Consider the following 21,394-nt stretch of genomic DNA (forward strand, 5'->3'; position numbering starts at 1 on the left):
GAAAAAAGAAAAAGCAAAAAGGTTGTACAGGGTGGTAAAACAGTATGAAGTTTTTCTCATAGTCTGCCTTAACTCATGGAAAAAATAGTGTAGATAGAGAAATTTATCTGTGTAGTTACCACCTGACCTCACAGTGTCTTATGGCACATCATACAATGCTCTACACATATAAAAAATTTGATATCAGATTAAAGAAGTAGTGAGTACAATTTTGAATTATCTGTTTACTCTAAAGTATACTCATTTTGAACAATTAAAAATAATACAGGACTGTATAAAGTAAAAAGTTGAAATCTCTCCACCTCTTAGCATTACTTCCCAGAGTTAACTTTCTTAGCTATTTTAGTTCTATCTTTTCAGAGCATTTTTTAAAAGTATAATCTATTTATCACTAAGGGTACAGATGAACCAGTTTGCAAGGCAGAAATAGAGACACAGATGTAGAGAACAAATGTATGGACACCAAGGGGGGAAAGCCGGGGGGCGGGTGGTGGTGGTGGGATGAATTGGGAGATTGGGGTTGGCATATATACACTATTATGTATAAAATAGATAACTAATAAGAACCTGCTGTATACAAAAATAAATTACGTATATGCAAAAAAATGTTTACTCATTTAGACCAAAAAAATGTATAATCTATTTATTACTATTTAATTTTTAATAAGATGGAATACTAATATACATTTTTTTGTTTTGTAATTTATTTTTTAAAGCTAGCACTACATTCTGGACTTCTTTGCCTTCCTGGATTCACCATACCTTTCCTAAAGCTGTACAATTTGATAGCTGTGTGACTTGGGCAAGTTACTTAATCACTCTGCATTTTATTTCCTCATTTGAAAAATGGAAATAGTAATAATATTTAGCTCATAGGAGTGTTATAATGATTAAATGAGGTAATACTTATAAGACATTTATAACAATGGCTGGCACTATACACCATCCAAAACGTTGTTATTATTGCTATACAGCTTATTCTTTTTACTGACTGCTTTGGGAATATACTATAATTTTTATCTAATCAGTTTTATATTGGACAGTTTTTATTTAGTCAGTTTTATATTTAACTGGACACTGAAATAGTAGAAGCTAGATTTTTTGGTAAGAATACTTCATATGAGTTCTACCACTTTAACAAATTTGTAAGTGCACAATATAGTTTTGTTAACTATAGACACAGTGTTGTACAGCAGATCTTTAGAGCTTATTTAACTTGCATAACTAAAACTTTATAACTTTATACCCATTGAGCAATGACTCTCCATTTCCTCTCCCCTCAGCCTCTGGCAACCAACACTCTATTCTCTGCCTCTATGAGATTGACTCTTTTAGATACTGCATGTAAGTGGAATCAAGCAGTATTTATCTTTCTCCATCTGGCTTATTCACTTAGCAAAATGTCCTCCAAGTTCAATCCATATTGTTGTGTATGGCAGGATTTCCTTCCTTTTTAAGGCTAAATAATATTCGTTGGACACTGAAATAGTAGAGGTTAGATTTTGGACTGTAATGTACAGTAAGAAGATTTTGAAAGTTTGAAGAAGAGATAACAGCTGATTTAAAAGAAGTGGAGAACAAATTAAGAATTGTCTTGGAAAAGAGAATGGCAGCAAGTCTAAGAGAGGAGACACAGAAAAACCTTGAAAGAAGGATTCTCCAGGTTCCTGGAGTGCAGTTTCCTATTTCTCAGTGTACTCACAGTTAACTTTCTGGGGAAAAAATTGTATTTTTTCCTTAAAATCCCTATATCTAAGAATGCCACAATTTTAATTTCAGCACTCAGAAAAAAATGTATGAAAGGAACATAGAAGTAGCGGCCATTGGCTCCACAAAAACTGAGCAAAGAAAAGCATACAATTAAAGCAAACAAATAAAAAACCCACAGCTTAATGTGAAGCACTTATGGACCCTCCCTTTATTAATGAACAATGGACAATCCATTGTTAGTGCTCAGATCTGTTTGGCACAAAATTTAATTCAAGGCATTAGAGGTCTTTGCTAATTCCCTGCTTATATTTCAGGGGCACTAATGTGGCTTTCAAGAAAGCAGAGCAAACTGATTGATTTCAGGGTTGAATTTACTTGCCTTGAGCACTGAGCTTAAATTATCTGGGTTTGGAAGAAAGAGCACTGGAAAAGATCTGCTGACATGGTTGTGGCAATTTGCTATGGACCTCTGCTACATGCTCAGCACTCTCAAACATCACTCAAGGCTAACTAGCTAATTTAGTGTACTACAAATGCCAATAATTACTCTTTATTGAGCCCTAATTATGTGCCAGGCATTATGCTAGGTGCTTTACAATTGTTACCACTAATATTCCTGCATTGGGTTGAATAGGCCCCCCTCCCCGCCGCAAATTCATGTCCACGCCAGAACCTCAGAATGTGACCTTATTTGGAAATAAGGTCTTTGCAGATGTAATTGGTTAAGATGAGGTCATACTGGATTAGGATGGGCCCTAATCCAATGACTGATGTCTTTATATGAAGAGAAAACAGAGGCACATAGAAGAATGGCAGGTGGCCACAGAGGCAGAGATTGGAGTGATGACATCTAAAAGCCAAGGTACACCAAGATTGCCAACAACCTCCAGAAGCTAGGAGAAGGGCATAGGATAGTTTCTCCCTCATAGCCTTTAGAAGAACCAACCCTGCTAGTACCTTGATTTCAGACTTCTGGTCTCCATGACTGTGAGAAAATAAATTTTAGGTTTTTTTTAAGCCGCCAGTTTGTGGTAATTTCTTCTGTTTTAGGAAACTAATACAATTCATATAAACACTTAAAGGAAAGTGTCACTGTCTTTTTTGAACAAATTATAAAACATTACCTGATTCTAAGACCTGTGCTCACTCCATTCTTTTAGTCAAGCTCATTAAACAGTATAGCATAATAATTAGGTGATCTAAAGAAAATAAATTATCCGAAGAGTTTATGATAAATTGACCACGCACACATTTTTATTCCATTTCGAAGAGGAGCCTTTCTTGTTATTACTACCTTGCCAAAACCTGTGACCTAGTGGATAGTCAAACAGAGATGGTTTTGGTGATTTCCAGACCAAAAGAAGGCTTTTATGTTTGGCGGAGGGAAAGTTAAGGATATTGGAAGACCATGCAATGCAAAGAATGTGTATATTCTGCGTTAGATGCCCAGAATAATGTTATAGGCTACAGGGGATGGCAGGGAATCCAGCACTGAGAGCTCCTCTACCAAAGTCAAGGAATCTTGGATTACCATGAATAGGGTTGGGAAGAAAGTCAGGAATCCTATGTGTCACAGCAAAAGTCGTGTTATCAATGTGGGCACCGAGTCATGTGCAGGTCACGTGCAGGGTAGAACAGGAGGATCCAGGACTGGAGGTTTGACTTGGCTAAAGGAACAAAATGGACCACGTGACACTCAGACAAGAAGTCACAAGAAGGAAGTGGTCTGGAAAGGAGTGTGTGAACACCATATATCATGAGATGACACAACCTAGATGTGTGCTGAATCGGAGGGTGAAGATAGCAAGTGAGTAGGGCAGATCAGGGTTAAGAGATTCAGGACAGATAGAAACCAAAACAGATTAAATCTATAGCAGAGGGTAAAATATCAGAAATTCAAGGTAAATTCGTAGGAACAAATAAGGATTGCCCATTTTTCTTTCCCTTACCAAGGTGTGGGGTTTTAATAGGAGCTAAGATGGTGTTTCACATGTTTAAGGGGTCTCTGCAGTGAAAGAAACCTTATTCCCAGTCCCTCCTCATAGAAACGTTGTGCTTTGTGTACATGATGATGTCGTTTCTTTTTAATCCACACAATCCTGAAGATATAGAGAGCTAAGTAACTTTTTTTTTTTTTTTTTGGCTGCGTCACGTCTTTAGTTGCAGCACATGGGATCTTTGTTGAGGCATGCAGCATCTTTTCGTTTCAGTGTGCTGTCTGTTCGGGTTTCTCTAGTTGTGGTGTGCTGGCTTCTCTCTAGTTGTGGCACATGAGTTTTCACTCTCTAGTTGTGGCACACGGGCCCCGGGACATGTGGGCTCTGTAGTTTGCGGCACGTGGGCCCCCTAGTTGAGGCGGGCGAGCCCAATAGTTGTGGCACGCGGGCTTAGTTGCCCCACGGCGTGTGGGATCTTAGTTTCACTACCAGGGATCAAACCTGCGTCCCCTGCATTGGAAGGCGGATTCTTTACCACCAGACCACCAGGGAAGTCCCGAGAGATAAGTAACTTTTTTGTGGTCACATAGCTACCAAGGGCCAGAGCTGGAATTTAAATGCAGGTTGTCAAATTTCACAACCAGTTTTTGAGGTTGTTATTGTTGTTTCCCTCCCATGCCCCATGCCTTATTTATTGCCATGAAGACATGGTCCTTGTAGCAACTGAATTAGATAAGATGGGGCACCTATACACACAGCAGCAGAGGTGAGTGCTGTTCACAGAGCAAGGTCTTTGTGGTTAGTGCAATGGTGGAAGAATACATCTGGGGGAGCTAATAGTAAGATGACGCAGAAAAATCAGGAGTCCAAAGAGTTATTCTGTGTGATAAGGTGCTTGGAATTGCAGCTGTGAGGGAGAATTGTTTGCATTGGGAATCATCACATTTCCACAAGGGCGGGGATTGGTGTCCGGGTGTGAATTACCTAAAGTAAAAAATCAAAAGCTATTTAGAGAGAGAGTGCCTTAGGGAGGATGGAAGGATATTTACAGGAATACTTTGGCTCTTTTTCTTTCATGAAACCTTACCAAGCTAACTCCCACGTAGAATAAAATATCTTAGGTAGTTTCCTCTAGCTCTTCAAGATACATCTGTACTACATCAGCAGTGTAGAGTAGTTAGAGAGTCAAACTTGAGTTTAGCCACTTTCCAGCCAAATAAAGTTTGAACAAATTACTTCTTTTTGAACCTCAGTTTCTTCATCTATAAAAGTAATGCCTTCTTTGCAGGGGGTGAGAGGGTTATGTTTCTAGGCTGGCAATGAAAAGCATTTAGCAAATTGTAGTTCTTTTATCTTGATTGCATGTTATCCTGAACTATGTACATCTCTTACCAACTAAAAACTGAGTTGAGATGGTCTACCTTTTTTTTTTTTCTTGATACCCTTCTTAGCAAATGCCTTAGGAACATTTCTCAAATGAATTAAAAATTTATGAAAACCAGTAACTTTTGGTATACAAAGAATTATGCTAGATTATAGAGATAAAAGATGATAAAATCAAGTCTCTCTTTTTGAGTAACACATGTAACGTTTTTGTGGGGACACATTAAAAAAGACCACCATATATTGTGACAAATACCAAGTGGTGGTAGGTGCAGAACACCATGGAGGAAATGAATGCCTTGATTCCCCTAAATGCACTTTTTTTTCTTCCTCTGATAGTTTATTGATACTGTTTCCTACCGGACCACAATCCCCACCTCTAATCTGTTCTTCTAAACCCTATCCTTCTATTAAACAATTTTTTATTAAATGCCAGTTTCTCTAAGAAGCCTTCTTGATTTCTCACAACCTGATATTGTAGAAACCTTACCATAGCAATTTGGACATTTTATGTGAATTATTTTGTGTCTTATGGTTATTTTTCATGATTTTGGCTTCCCTCCATCCCAAACCTTAAGTCTTTAGAACAGGCTTTCGATCTATATTTGGTCATATTTTAACCTCTAACAGCTCTAACCATGGTTCTTTATACTCAAAGTATTTTTCTTTCAAAATCCTTGAAATAAATTTTTGGTGTGGTTGTTCAAGATAAGAAATGGATTTCATTACTTTATCATCAGATAAGATGAATAAAACTACTGGAGAAACTGAATACAACTAGTGGAGAAAATTCATGCCTAAGCTTCTGGAACAAAGGAAAACAAAAACTATTTGAAGCAGAATTTCTTAGTAGTGAAGTCAGACTGAATTAATCTACTGGGAAATGAAATAAAAAAACCTCATTGTTTGATATTTGCATTATTAAAACTCTTTTAATATAACCTATTACATTAATTCTGAGAAATTGTTAGAATTAATTTAAATAAAAGTATTGTAGGTACCTTTAGAATTTTTAAAGATATTTTAGAATTTCTTTTGGGATATTTGGTAAGACTTCAAAATGCTTCAAACATTTAGGAAATTTTTCTATGTTGAGACTAGATTTTTTTTAAAAAAGAAAACATTGTAATACAGATTTTAAAAATTTAAATATTTTTTAATTGTTTACATGTTATGTATGTTTCTTATTATGTGGTTCAATTGTTAAATGCCAGGAATGTATATTTTTACTCCTGGATTCCTAGGAGAAATATGATAAGAAGGAAAAAATTAATATAGGGAGACAAATATGAAAGGTGACAGGTAGAGAATTGAAATCCACACATAGGCACACATAAAATCCATTGTTCCCATATAACTCAATACTTACATTTCAGCTCTTATAGCCATCTTCTCTCTGTCCCTCATCAAGTAGGTTGGTAAATATTTGAATTCCAAATCTCATCCTCAACATCATCTCCCTCAATTTATGACATTCACCCAAATCCTGTTGAGGAAGTGATAGTTCTAGATGATATTTTATTTTGACTGTGTTCTGATAATGCCATATAATCTTACTCTCATGCTATATTAAAACGTGTTCATCTGTTCAATTCATTGAACTCGTAATTCCTTTTAAAGTAGACCCTGCCAAAGGATTAGAAAGATCATAATAGCTCTAACCTTGACATTGGTTAACAAGATTTGCTAGTATCACATGAAATATGTTACCTTCTAGAGGAAGGATTAGTTTGAATATGGGATAATTTCAGTCTAGTCTTTTAATCTACAATCTTATTTTCTTGAACCACCACAAAATACTTTATAAACAGCAGCTTGCAAAACATATGGGCACAGGTTCTGCTGAGAGAAAACAAAATGGCTCCCTGGGAACGGAACGTGAGTTGTGGCTTGACTCATATCAGGAGCCAAAGCAAATATGAGCCCACAGAAGGAAGAAGGCTGTGTCTGACTTTGAATTGTTGTTATAGTCATTGTAACATAACTCATTGTTCACCAAGCAAGACGTAAACTGTTCAGATTGACTGGATATGTTACTTATTGGAACTAGGCAAATGGCTTAAAATCCTAGCTATTTCCTTGTGTGAAGGATTGACTGTACTATTCATTTTCTGAGATAAACATCCTTAAAATTGTTGGCAATTTGCAAAATGTGAAGAGTGTACTTTTGGATTTGGGGATACATAGCTGTGGTTTTAAATTCTCTTTCTGATGCTTAGGTGTATATCCTTGGACAATTTTTTAAATCCCTCTGAGTCCCAATTTCCTTATCTTTGAAATCACTAATGTCTGTCTTCTTAGGGTTGTTGTGAAGATTAAATGAAATGACGCAAATAAAGCCTCCAGTAGACTGCGTGAGAAGGAAGAGCCAGAGAAAGTGAGATTGTAATGAGCCAGGAGATTGTAATGCCCTTATTATGTGCTCTCACTGAACCCCATGCAAGTATCGATTCTGAAACTAACCTACTGGACCGTGCTTTTCGGCTTATCTCTCTATGTCAGTAAACGATGAACTTCTTAAAGGAAGGCACTGTCTTTTTTTTTCTTTTTCATTTTTATTTCAGAATTTGGCACAGTGGCTGACTCATAGTTAGTCTTGATTAAATGTTCGTTTGTTAAGCGAATAATAGAATGGCCTCAGAGACACTGACCTGAGAGAGATTTTGTCACCAGAGTTAGTTAAGTCTTGGGGCAACTGATCCATGGATAAGCCACAAGCTACTGATCTCAAATGCCCTTTTAGCAACCCTAGATGAATATGAGAATTATTTTTTAAACTACAGCTTTCAAGAAATGGGGAACTGTGAATCTAGTTTTAACAAGCTCCCTAGGTTATTCTAACGTGCAGTCAGATTTTTCTTTGGCAGTTCTAAAGCTCTTGGCAGTTTACTAGTGACTCAACACAAGTTTAGTATTAGAGTGCCCAAGATGAGCTAGCCAGGTCCCGACAAGTCAGTTGAGAACAGCGTAGGCCAGCAGGAAAGGGGATTCTGAGAAATCTAGGCAAGCTTGTGTGCGATAATCATCTTGGATGGTACTTGCCTAACTTATCTGATTATTTGAACGAGGACAGGATATTAGAATAGAAATTTGAAAACAGGCTGGCAGGGTTGGAATTCTACCCCCACTTGGCAAGTAACTTAATCTTTATACCTCAGTTTCCTCATCTGTAACATAAAGACAATCATATTTCAACTTCATAAGGTACTATTAAGACTAAATGAAATAATTATGTAAAGCACAGTGAGTGGCATAAGTATATGCTCAATTCATACTAATATCACCATCAGCAGCAGCATAAACAACAACATTATCTTTTCAGGACCACATAAATCCTATCTTCTTCATGAAGTCTTACCTGACTTTTCCAGTTCATAAATATTTACCTCTCTTTGAAACATCTTAACCTGTAAATTATGAAACAATTTTAGCATGTAGTTCTATACTCTCTTGTATAATGATGTTTTTCAGTAATAATTTTCTTATCTTATTCTTAGATCTTATCTTCTGAAGCAAAACATATGGTTACTGATAGTCTGTAGCAAAAACGTCTATGTTGGCCTGAAAGAAACTCCTCAATTTCAAAAGCATGTGTCAGATGAACAATTTTATTCTACAAAACAAGGCCAATTATAGCCAACTCCCACTGAAACATTATAGAACATCATCAACAACAACCAATATGGAGATAGTTCTTGTCACTTTGCAGCTTGTGCTTCCAAAATTAATTTCAACCACTGAAACATATCAGAGAATATGCTTTGGTTTTAAAATTAGGCCAGCCACATGTTTTGAGGTCAGAATTCTGAACACTGGTTACATTTCTGCATTTTTGAAGAGAATTCTGTATGGGGATTTTGGATTGTGCAAGTATGAGACAACTACAAATGAATTTACTTGGCCTTATTTAACTCCAAACTTGCTGGCCCCTAAACACAGCTGAAGGAAGTTTGATTATTATTTTCCTTTCTGAGTCATTTTATCAAAAGTGGGTGTAAAATAGATAGACAATATTATTCATTGGCTTTGAGACAAGTTGAAGTTTCCCTAATTTATGTACACAGTTGCCTGCACACATGCACAGGTATAGATAGTTTAACAAAATGTGACTTTAATTCCATGAATGAATTCTGCTTGCTTTACTTTGTTTAGTATAGAGTAGAGGAATTAGGGAATTACTTAATTGTGTTTTCTTAATTTGCTTCGTACTTGAGCAGAAAATTTTGAAAATATGTGGAATAATTAAAATCCTGATCATAAAAATATGTTACTTACTTAGTAAAGAAAAAAAAAGGAAAAATGGAAAAATTCTACCCATAATCACAGTTGTAAATATTTGACTGTTTCTATTAGTATTTTCCCATACCTCCATCCTTTCTCTATTTCTCTGTACACACATACCCATGTGCAAAAATTCCACCAATTATGTTCATATAATATGTAATTCCTGCTTTTCCATTTAACGTTACTCTCTTTCTATGCTAGGATAGATTAAGAGCAATAATATATATTGCTAAAATTCTGTGAAATGTTTAAACATGCTTTCTGGAATGAAATTAGATTTAAAAAGGCATGTGGGCTGTAGGGAGTTTCCTCACATACATATACATTCCATATCTATATGTAACCTATAGTTATATGTTATCTGGATCCTATTCCTATACAATTTTTAGATTAAATAATTTTTAGACTCAAGTTTTTGGGCTTAATCCAAGTTTTAATTTTAAAACTCATCCACGAAGTTTAGCAAAAACTGAATTGGTCATATGCCATTCCTCTGATTCCTTACATTTTTTTCACAGTTTTTTCTGTAAGTATCATAATTCAGTAAGTATTTGCTAAACATTGCCCTAAAATAGTATGTGGGATAAAACCCCGAATCACTTTAGTTTCCAGAATGTATCTGCCTATGACCATTTAAAAAACTATCACTCCTAGTGGAAATTATGTATTCTATTTCACTCTTTCCTAGAAATAATATATATGTATTTATATTTTGACTTCTCTGCCTTTGTCTGACAAGTATTTGTTGTTACTAATTAAAATAATATGTCTATTATGCTGTCTTGAAGTGAGAGTATGGCTATACTGATTGCTAATATTGAAATACTCCTCTCCAGCTGGTAAAAGAGCTGCGCTGAACAGACCTTTGCCCTGTTCCTGCTGGAGAGGCTTGACACCTGGTGGAGCAAAGGCCTCTGGGACCTGCTCTGCTTCTATGGTTGACACCTAGTGCTGTGCTGAATGGATTCTTCAATATTTATAATTTTCCCCTCTCTCAACATACTAAGAATTGGGAACCATGACACTCACATGAGGTTAGTTCTACCCTAAAAATTTCTGTATATGGCTTAGCAAACTTTTAGCAATTTTAATGATTTAAAATAATGAATGGTATGGTTTATAAATATAGCCATAGAAGTGAAATCAAAGGACCCATATGATATATTAATTAGCGGCTCTAGCTGTGTACACCAAACTAAGGAGACATAAAGTTCCAGCAATCAAATTGTCACATTGAAGGGCAAGTCTAGCAGAGGGCCAGATCAGAAAGATCTCAGGAGTAAAAACTCATGTTGGAAAAAGATAAGGAAGGGATCTGGTCTTTAGAAATCAGAGTACCAAATAGGTAATAATTCTTGAAGGATGTATAATTGGGTCCTGAACTCAGGAATGAATTGTGTAGCCAGCTTTTGGAAAATAGGAAAAGAACCTAGGCAACAGAGGAGAGGGGTAGAACAGGGGGGAATTGACAAGAATGGCTACTAGTTGTGCATTATGATTTGTAGACTTCTGAGACTTTCAGAAGCTTGGAAGACAGTCATCCAAGGCTGGATGCCATGGTCAAAGGTCCCCTAGTACAGCTGGAGGAAACCTAGAGAGACCCCCAGTGTTCTGGCAGAGCCCTGCTCTGCTCAGACCCTGAGGGGAGTGGGAGACCTCCACCGGAGGGGTTAACCGAGTGCCACCCCTCCACCCCAAGTTGTTCAGGTGAGACATTCTTGCAGGCATTCACTGAAGTTCATATTTCATATTTTTAGTTAGAAATTCAGATATATTCAACAGAAGTCAAATCCAAATATTTGGATTTGGAGTTCTGAAAGACTCCTCAAATTCAATTGTATATATCTCTGTCTCCTGTGAAGCCTTAATCTACTTAAACTTTCTCAGAGGGGGACAGTTTTGCCTCTTTAATTTACCAGGATGAGGATTCTACAAATACTTTTTTGATATGAGCATCTTTTCATGTGTTTGTTGGCCATCTGTATGTCTTCTTTGGAGAAATGTCTATTTAGGTCTTCCACCTATTTTTTGATCGGGTTTTTTTTTGTTTTTTTTTGTTTTTTTTTTTTGCGGTACGTGGGCCTCTCACTGTTGTGGCCTCTCCCATTGTGGAGCACAGGCTCCGGACGCGCAGGCTCAGCGGCCATGGCTCACGGGCCCAGCCGCTCCGCGGCATGTGGGATCTTCCCGGACCGGGGCACGAACCCGTGTCCCCTGCATCGGCAGGCGGACTCCCAACCACTGCGCCACCAGGGAAGCCCCCTTGTTTGTTTTTCTGATATTGAGCTGCTGGGTTTTTCTATTAACATATTCCTTTTTAGCGGTGGCACCACATTGCCCAAGATAAACATGTCTGGGGTGGTTTTAAAGCCGAAAGCTGTTTGAGTCAATATCCTTATCAATAGATCTCAACCTATAAAATGAAATGAAAGGAGGTGCTTTTGTAAAAGCTGCTCTCTACTTCTCTGCCTTGAGTGACCGATCCCAGAAATCAGTTTTTTTTTTTTTCCTTTCCTGCTATGACAGAAATCTTTTGTTAGATTGTCCTTAGAATTTAACAGCTGCTAAGTGCTAATGGTGCTGACAAGAAACAAGAATTAGGATTAGCGTCTGTTGGAAGAGTATCATATCCAAATAGCTTTTTAATGCTGAAATGGGGAATGTATTTGTTATATCTGGAGGGTATAATCACTCACAAATAATTGACTTTCCCTTGTCAAATTTTAGCAAAACTATATACTTTTACTGACTTATTTTATTAAGTGGTAATGTCCTTTGAAAATCTAAGCACATTCTATAGACCATTTTCTTTTGGTAGCAAAATATCATACTTTAATCTTATTTAGAAGAAAATAACCAAGTAGGTGATATTCACAGGCAAACAAGTTACTTGGATTTTTGATAAAGCAGCTACTGCTGTTAGAATATATACATTTATTTGTTGTCAGTCAAGGATGCCAGTAGCTAAACAAATTATAACAAGTAAATAAATTAAATAAATAAATAATTACAAAAAAATGAATGACTGAATGAAGAAAGAAGGAAAAAAGAAAGAAGGAAAGGAAGCTTAAAATATTGAGTTATACATAAAATAATCAGTTTTTCTTATCTGATTATTGTGATGTCAATAGAAATTTATGAGCACTCAAAGGCAGTTACTTTATTAAAAGTGGGAACCATTGACTAGATTTGTGTGACTCTAACAGTGGAGAGGACCTAGCAGAGTAGCTGGTACAGAGTAGGTTCTCTATAAGTTGTTTTTAATGAGAGGGAAACATACTATAGGAATTCTTTTAAAACAAAATTTAAAAAATAAGGGAAAATTAATTTGGGAGAAACAAAATATGTTACGTCAACTGGTGGCATCCATTTCATTAGTAGGACACATAAAATGAGATTTGAAGTGCCTTACGTTCACAAAGCACACATAGGAACTTCTTACCTTGTATTCCATTTGGAAATGATGAAAAATGGTTCAGCTCAGTCTTATGCTTGTCAAAAGAATACGTTTATTGATTTCTAATATTTTTTCCTTAATTCAAATGAGTATTAATCTGCCTTCTTTATCTGTCTTATCCAAAATGTCTCATCTGTCCAACATTTTTATTAATACCAAAGTCTCTCCTCTTTTCTCTATTCACCAGGATTATAGCTATTTGCAGAAAATATTCAGTTTTATTTATCATTGCATGAATTGCATAAATTCAGCTAAGATTTAAATATATACAACAGAAGATTGTGGCTGTCTTATTTTTAATCATATATATACAACAGAATATATACAACAGAATATTTATTCTTTAAAATATATACAACAGAAGATTGTGGCTGTCTTATTTTTAATCACAATTATGACCAAATAGAGTATGCTAGATCAAATCTAGAATTCAGAATCACCAAAAAAGGGAAAATGTGTCTTAAAGGGCAAACTAACTAGTACGTATTTGTAACAAGGATACCTTTCTGACATTATATGTATGTATCGTTATGGGCAAAAATAAATGAATACTTGATTCTTGGAGAAAGAATAGGTCTTGAAGTGGCCATGCAAGCAAAGCCAAAACAAATACCAGTGACTAAAAGGAGGTGGGCTGTGTGTGACTGGGAATTACTATAACGCTGTAAAATAGCTCATTGTATATCAAGCAAGACACAAGTGATTTGGATTGACTGAGGATGTTTACTTGACCTGGACACGGAGCTCAAGTTAAAGGTTATGTATTCACTGATTTGTTTATCCTGAGGTCTTGTTGTGGTGCTAGTGCTGTGTGTGGTGCCCCTCACACAGTAAGTGCTAGATAAAGGCTTTCTGAGTTGTCCATGCAATGAATGGGGACACATGCTGTAAAATCATTCAATTCCTTTACATTTTAAAAGAGCACTCATTCAAAGAGACTGATCGGAACTTCAGTTCTGCTGTTGCTTAACTGTTTGTTACTGGCTGAATTATTCAACCTTAGTGAGCTCTTCGTCTCTAAAATGGAATCATGGTACTTACTTCATAAAAATATTGTTAAGATTAAGTGAGGACATATAGTGAAAAAACAAAATAATATTTCAGGAAAACAAGACTCAGGGAAAAGTGCATGAGTCTTAGAACTAGACAGACACAAATTTACACTTGACCAGTGAGAAACTGGGTTATGATTGGTTACCATGTGACTTGGAAGTATTTCCTGCTATGGCTGGAATAAATTTCCTTTCCCCTTGATGTTGTATTTGGCCACGGGAATTGCTTTGACCAATGGAGTGTTAGTGGAAGTGTCAAGCCTTTGGGAAGTAGCATGTGTTCCCACTCTCTCTCTTATGCTTTTGCGTTGGCATGAGGAGAGCATGTCCAAGTTAATCTGCTGCTTCAAAAAGGATGAGGAGGCATGTAGAGTAAACTTAACCCAAACTGCAAATCAGAGCCAAGTGGATGATCCACAGTTTCTCTTTAGGCCAGTAAACAATAAATGAGTGCTAGTTGTTATTGGCTAGTGCGAACTTTAGAGTTGTTACCTAGCATTATCTTAGCACTAGTTGACTACTATATAGTCCCACTCAATTACCGTGAATGCAGAATTCATTTTTCCCAAAGCTGTTCAGATGGTTTTAAATCTAATTTCTTCACATGTCTGGAAGGTCATGGCTATAATATTCTCTCTGTACATTTATGGAAATCCGTGGACTAGGAAACAAAATAACTTTTTTTTTTTGCGGTACGCGGGCCTCTCACTGTTGTGGCCTCTCCCGTTGCGGAGCACAGGCTCCGGACGCGCAGGCTCAGCGGCCATGGCTTATGGGCCCAGCCGCTCCGCGGCATGTGGGATCTTCCCGGACCGGGGCACAAACCCGTGTCCCCTGCATCGGCAGGCAGACTCTCTACCACTGCGCCACCAGGGAAGCCCAGAAACAAAATATCTTTTAACATTAGATCATGTGCCTTAACATAATTTTGTATATTTTTTCATGAAGCTTGGTATGTTTCATTATATTTATTTAAAAATATAGAATACAAATAGACTAATTTTACATATACTTTATCTCTGTGATGCCATTTATGAAATTTGCTTATGACAGGCATAGTCCTCCTCTTAAGCCACACCTACTGACATCAGGCAATAGAAGATTTTCAGAAAATTCTGGGTACTCAAAGTCCTTGAGGTCTCTCTTCATTGGAAGAGATCTAGAGTACTGGTTTAGTTATGTTGCTGAAATATGGGGATAGGGGTGGTGCGTAGAGCTCTGCATCTTCCGCAGTGCTAATATGCATAACCTTAACTTGACAGTTTCAGCTTATTCTGTGTATGTAGGGTTGAGATCAGCTGAAGTAAAAAAAAAAACCCACAAAATAGAAGATGAAAGAACATAGTTGCTTATTTCTCTGTCATAGTTTAATAGTAGTAATTGTTTTGAATGAAGCATTCTGGAAGGGACCACAACTCTGATCCTCATGGCCACTGGTGTAATCAAGTTTCTTCTGAGACATAACTCTGCCATCAAATAGAACTCTGCTATCATGTCCTATGGTTAAAACTAAATGCGTGACATACTCAGGTCTCAGCCAGTGGAAGAGAGATGAGAAAGCAGAGTCATCCCTACAGTTTTAAGGATCCAGCCAGAAAGTGACTCCTATCACTTCTGTTCACATATCATTATTGAGAACTTAGTCACAGGGCCATAGCTAACTGCAAGGGGGCCTGGGAAATGTAGTCTCTAGCTGGGCAGCCAAGTCCTCAGCTTCAACTGTGAATATCTACAGCACCTACAATGTATTGGAAAGAAAAGGTCTCTCTCAACCTCTTCTCTACCTAAAGAGCAACCCCTTTCACTCTTATGCTATTGCAACTTCTATATTGCTTCTAATTACTAACGTCAACTTGGAGAAATCACGTGTAGTGTTGCTACTTCAGTTTATCACTTTTTTAGTAGTGTGACATCAGACGAGTAACTCTGGAGTCTCAGTTGCCTTATCTTTAAAGTGAAAACTAAAATACTCACCTTGGAGGGTTATAAGATACAATGAAATGTTTGTGTAAGCACTTGAAACACTGCCTGGCGCCTGCTAAGCATCTGGTCAGCGTATCCAGTTGCAATTGTAGTCCTTGCCTAGGTTTTGTATCGTAATGCCAGGGGACAAGCATTGAGTGGCAGGTACTATTCAGGCTGTTGTTATTGTTGGAGTGAACCTGAGATCTAGATTCCCACTTGAATAAGATCCTAAGAAGGAACTCTCACTTTCCCACACCTCTTCCTTGTCGCTCCTCACACCATGCCCCGGCGCCCCAAGCACGCTTGCTGTGTCACATACTGGATTTGGTCGCCTCGAGCCTCCTTGGACCTCACTTGTTCTTGCAGCCTGACTTCTACCAGTGTTGCTCCTCCCTGCTCCCCAGCACGCCCCCCGCAGTGGTACTAAAGCTGCCTAGTGCAAGCCCTGTAATTGTCCGTCAGCTGTGCAGTTGAGAGTGCTCGTGACAGAAGAAGATCTCTTCTTGCAGAGCTCTAGCAGGTTGGCTTGTTCAGCCCCTGAGCACCCCGTAGAGTTCTGTGATCTCAGGCATCCCAAAGCAGGCCTGTGTGGACAACTTTACGATGAGCCTAGACAGGGACTCACAAACGCTTTTCGGCTCCAAACTCGCCCTCTACCTTGCCTGCTCTCAAAGGAGGTAGAATGGATTTCATCTAGCTTGTTCAGGGAACTGCCATCCTCAGTGAAGAAGAACCTGAACTTTTCACTGAAAGTTTCCTGGCCTGTATGATTTCGCAATCTCCGGCAGGTGGAGATTATCTTGTGCTTTCGCTGCCTGAGTCTAGTAAGCATTTTCAAGCTTATCTCTCCCTTCACCCAAGAAGCTCGCTAGAACTGCATGGCCCAATATAGTATTCGACTACATGTGGCTACTGAGCTCTTTAAATGTGGCTAATCTTAATGGAGATGTACTGAAATTTTGAATACCTGAGAAGCCTCAAAGATACGCTTAATATGAAAAAAATTTAAATATCACTAAACAGTTTTTTATATTGATGATGTCAAAGGATTTTGGAACTACTGAATTAAATAAAATACATTGTTAAAATTAATTCCGTTTTTCATTTTTACTTTTTTTAAAATGCAGCTACTAGGAAATTAAAAATTACATATGTGGCACGTATTTCCATTGGACAGAACTGCAATAGATTCTAGGGACCCAAGCCATGTAGGGATACAAATTTCAACTCTTTCCAGGTCCCAGTGAAGTTGAAGACCAATTCAAGAAATAGGCAGATGCTTTCTTCATAGAAGCATGTAGTAGAAATATAATTTGCCAAAGCAAGATGAATTACATAGACTCTCGACTACGCTAGCTGACTCTAGGAGCTTTATTATTGTTGATCAAAATCATAAAGAAGAAACATTTATGGTCGATAGTACCTGGGACTGTGTAAGTTGTAGTTAAATTATGTGCATTTCAAATAGCATCAGTATTTACGTAAGAATGATTCAAATAAGAAGATGATTTGTGACTCCGTAACCCTTCGAGGCAGCAATGATGAGATAATTTCAGTATTAACTGTCAGAACATGTATCTTTGAAATACTCTTGTCCTATACTTACTCTTAATGTTTAATCAGAAGTGATGTCAATAGTGACAGTGTCTAAGTAAATCTAAGGAAGATTCTGATTCCCTGTGGATATATTCTCTTTATATTCTGATTGATAAAACAGCTACTCTGTCAGATTAGGGGTAGGGGAATTCACATGCACAGGAATCTGGTTCTGAACTGAACTCCATTAGATAAAGAGAGGTTTACACTAGCAGGCCTACAGTTCTTAAAGGTTAAACAGTAGGGGTGTTATTCCATCAACTTTTGGAAACCAAATTTTTGGTTTATATGTCCATATCAGTCAGGATACAGTCAGAAAAGCAGAACCACTGGGAGCTATATTCATTCATTCATTCATATATTTATATTAAGGGTTTTATTACAGGGGTTTGACCTTACACAGTTGTGGGAGCTGATGAACAGGCACAGTGAGGCTGTTGGGTCTGATCCTACAGCTGGAAGTCCACAATGATAAGGGAGGTGCGTGTAAAGTGGAGGTGAGCCGGAAGAAGCGGGAAGCCACAAGCATACATTCTTATTGCCTTTCACGTCCATGGCCTGGGTTTCCTGCAGAAGCTGGGGCCCTTCTTCATCCTGGAGCTACACACACACACACACGCACACACACACGTTGGAAAAGCAGAAAGAGAAATCAGTGGAAGGGGTGGCTGTTTCAGGCCCAGCCCCTGTCTCACACCAACAAGGTGAGCCAGAGGATAAGTGATGACTTGTGTGACCTAGGATAGTGACTGCTGCTTTACTTTTCATCCTCCAAACCTGAGTCTCTCTGTGGTCGCCGTCAGTGGAAACATACAGGGATAGGAAATCTGGGAATGTAGTTCATCCTAGCCAAGTGGACACAATACAAAGCTGCTGCAGTGTCTTTTCACGTGTGTCTTCTTAAAAATGCTTTACAAGCCATCCTCTGTGCATAGTGTCATTGAGTACATAGGTATAGCCTTTCTTGTCTTTCTCTTCTCCTCTTTGTGCAGGTTTTGAACACGTTTGCATTTGTCTGCTTAGTGTATCTCTTTGTTGCTGTTTCTTTGGGGCCCATTTTTTTCTCTGACTTTCTGTCTTTCACTTCCTGTGTCCTCATCTCTTGGTCTCTTGCTTGTCTGCCCTACTGTCTTCCTATTTTACGACCAAGAGACTAAATTGCTTTTTATAATTTTTTAGTCCATTCACGGAATATATTTTTATGATCTCTATTCTTAATGTTCAAATAGACTACAAGGCAATTTAGATTTCTTTCTAGAAAAAATAAACTTTAAAAGAAAAGTCGAATGGCCCTACATTAATGTTTTCTAGAAGTAAATAGCCTGGTTAGAAATAGTCTAATCAATATTAAAATAATTGATGCCCAGCTTTAATGGATGCCTTCAAGCAGCTCTGACAGCTGCCATGCATCACCTCTGCCACCATGCAGCATTTGACCAGTACTCCAGCTGGTTTTTAAAGGGTATTTATCACTTTATTTTGCTGTTTTGCATTTTCTAGGTTAAAGATTGCCTCATGCATGTCAGAGCAGATAGCCACCTCCAAAATTAAGGGATCTCTTCAAAGTATTCTTTTCCAAAATGTTTTCTAGAGACCTTTTAAAACCACTGTCTATTTCTATGACTAACAAATTATTAAACATAACATTTCCCATGTGGATTTTCTTATTCGTCTGTCACACTCCCATGTGGACCAGATTAACAGGATATTTTTCTTCTGTAGCCTAAATGCATGGCAATTTGGGTTTGGAAGGAGGGTACACCTCCTTGGTTAATGCTGGAGGCATTAACCAATAGGGAAGATTTGGACTTGCTGGAGAACAGCAGAGAGCAGTGGCATACTTGAGTGGAGAAAAAGAAATGTCAGGAGACAGGCAAGATGGGAGAATTCCAACACATTTTCTTTGCTTCTTAGCTTAACTAGGACAGACCTTCTGCTGCTGTGTACCTTCAAAAAAATCTCACATCTGAGTTTGTCATTAGTTAGAGATATCTTGCTATCTATGTGAGTTCAGGCTCTCTCTGGGCAGGAAGGGGTAATGGAGGCCTCAGTTCAGCTTGGAGAACCGTTCATGACAGCTAAGCTTTTCTCTCATGGTCGCATAAACTCATCCACACTGCACACACATACCTACCCACAATTGGAAAAGGATGAGCTATAATGATAACACTGATGTCTGACATTGTTATAGAGTTTTAGAATTTACAGAGTGCTTTTGCATACATTGTCTCAGAATGAAGAGAGTAAGAGTCAGTGACCACAATTAGGAAGAAATGTGGAGAGAGTGAATAGGAAAGAATAGAGAATATAGAGAGGATTATATAGGGAAAATAGTGCCTGTGGGTAGGGACTAGTGAAAAAGTAAGAAACATAGAGAATGGCAGTTAACTGAGGGAACCTGGTACCTTATCTCTAATCTAATCAACCAGTGACTGTTGTTTTCTGTAAATGCTTTTAGGCATCTTGAAAAGAGATGCAGCGGATTGGAGACCACTGATATTTCACAGTCTAGACTCCAAACTTAGTTAAGAGTGTTTGGGAAAAGCTAGTACAAAGATTTCAGAAAAGGACAGCTCTGCAGCCTGCTTTTACTTACTAGTCCGTGTGAACTGTGGCCTGAAAGCAAGCTTCAAGCCTTGCAGGGTTTGGAACCCCGATGAAGGCCCACCTGTGTTTCATTCAGCTCTTTGGCCCTGGGGAAGCACAGCTGGACAGCTCATGTGCTGTCACCTCATTCAGCACTCAGGATCTGACGGCCAGCTATGCAAAACCCAGAGGAGTCCAAACTGACCTCAGTGACACAGCCATCACAGGACTCAGGCCCGACTGACTTGTCAAGTCTGAGCAAACACTACTGTAAGTCTCGCTACCCCATCCCAGAAAGCTGACATCAAACGGGAGAAAAAAACAAAACAAAAACCAACCACCTGTCCTCTAGAAGGATTGACACCACTTAGTTCCTCAGACATTTCTCTCATGTTGATTCAATACCTTTTTTTCACCTTGTTTGTGGTGGTTATATCCAAACTAGGATGATTTTGGTCTTAGCAATGAAGTTGTTCTCTCTTCTCTAGGGTTTCCATGTTCATTGCTGTTCTCTTTAGCATCTCTCTTTCTTTTTTTACATTTTTATTGGATTATAATTGCTTTACAATGTTGTGTTAGTTTCTGCTGTACAACAAAGTGAATCAGCTATATGTATACATATATCCCCTCCCTCTTGAGCCTCCCTCTTTCCAGGCATCCTTGAAAAGTAGAACTGGAGCATTCAGAACAATGGGCTTCATGAGACTTTTCAGATTTTCTGTGATCTTCTCTGTAGTGTGGGTCTCCCTGAGGCAAGAGAGAAGAAAATAAATAAAGACCACATGATTTCAGTTTTGACCGCCCCTTAATAGGTATATCAACTGGGCTTGTGTTTCTTCATCTTCAACATGAAGTGATTATGTTGGGTTGTCTCCAAGTCTACTTGAGTTTTGATAATGTGTGACAGAAACAATTTTAATGCCTTCTGTAAGAACCCACAGATTTTCTTTTTGTAATAAGCACGTTTCTTGCCTCTAAATTACTAGCAGATTGGTCCAACATTTGGGGGGCTTTCAAAACACAAAGATGAAGTTTTATTCAAATATGGAGAATTTGGGGCATGTCTTTTACAACAGGTCAGTAATTCCATTAGAAAAAAAGGTACCAGTGCACAGCTTGCCAATAAGAATAAGTGAATGGAATTGGGATGGTGTGGAAAAGGTAGGGGTGTGCAGAAGCTGTGATGCAGAGATGAGCTGGCAAATGAGGGCTTCTCTGTCATGGCTGGAAAGTGTCTGGGGCCAGGGTGTGTGGTATCAAATCAGGAGGCCGCCTATTGACTGTCCTTGCCAGAATATGTAAAAGTCAGCTCATGTGAAGTCTGGGAATCAGAAGCCCCAGTCCAGAGACAGACTGCCTTTCATGCTGGTGGGGTAGGGCCAGGAGGCTGGTAGGGCCAACAGGGTGAAGATGCTATCATAATT

The sequence above is a fragment of the Orcinus orca genome, chromosome 3 (genome assembly GCF_937001465.1).
Source record: "Orcinus orca chromosome 3, mOrcOrc1.1, whole genome shotgun sequence".
In the NCBI taxonomy this organism is placed as follows: Eukaryota; Metazoa; Chordata; class Mammalia; order Artiodactyla; family Delphinidae; genus Orcinus; species Orcinus orca.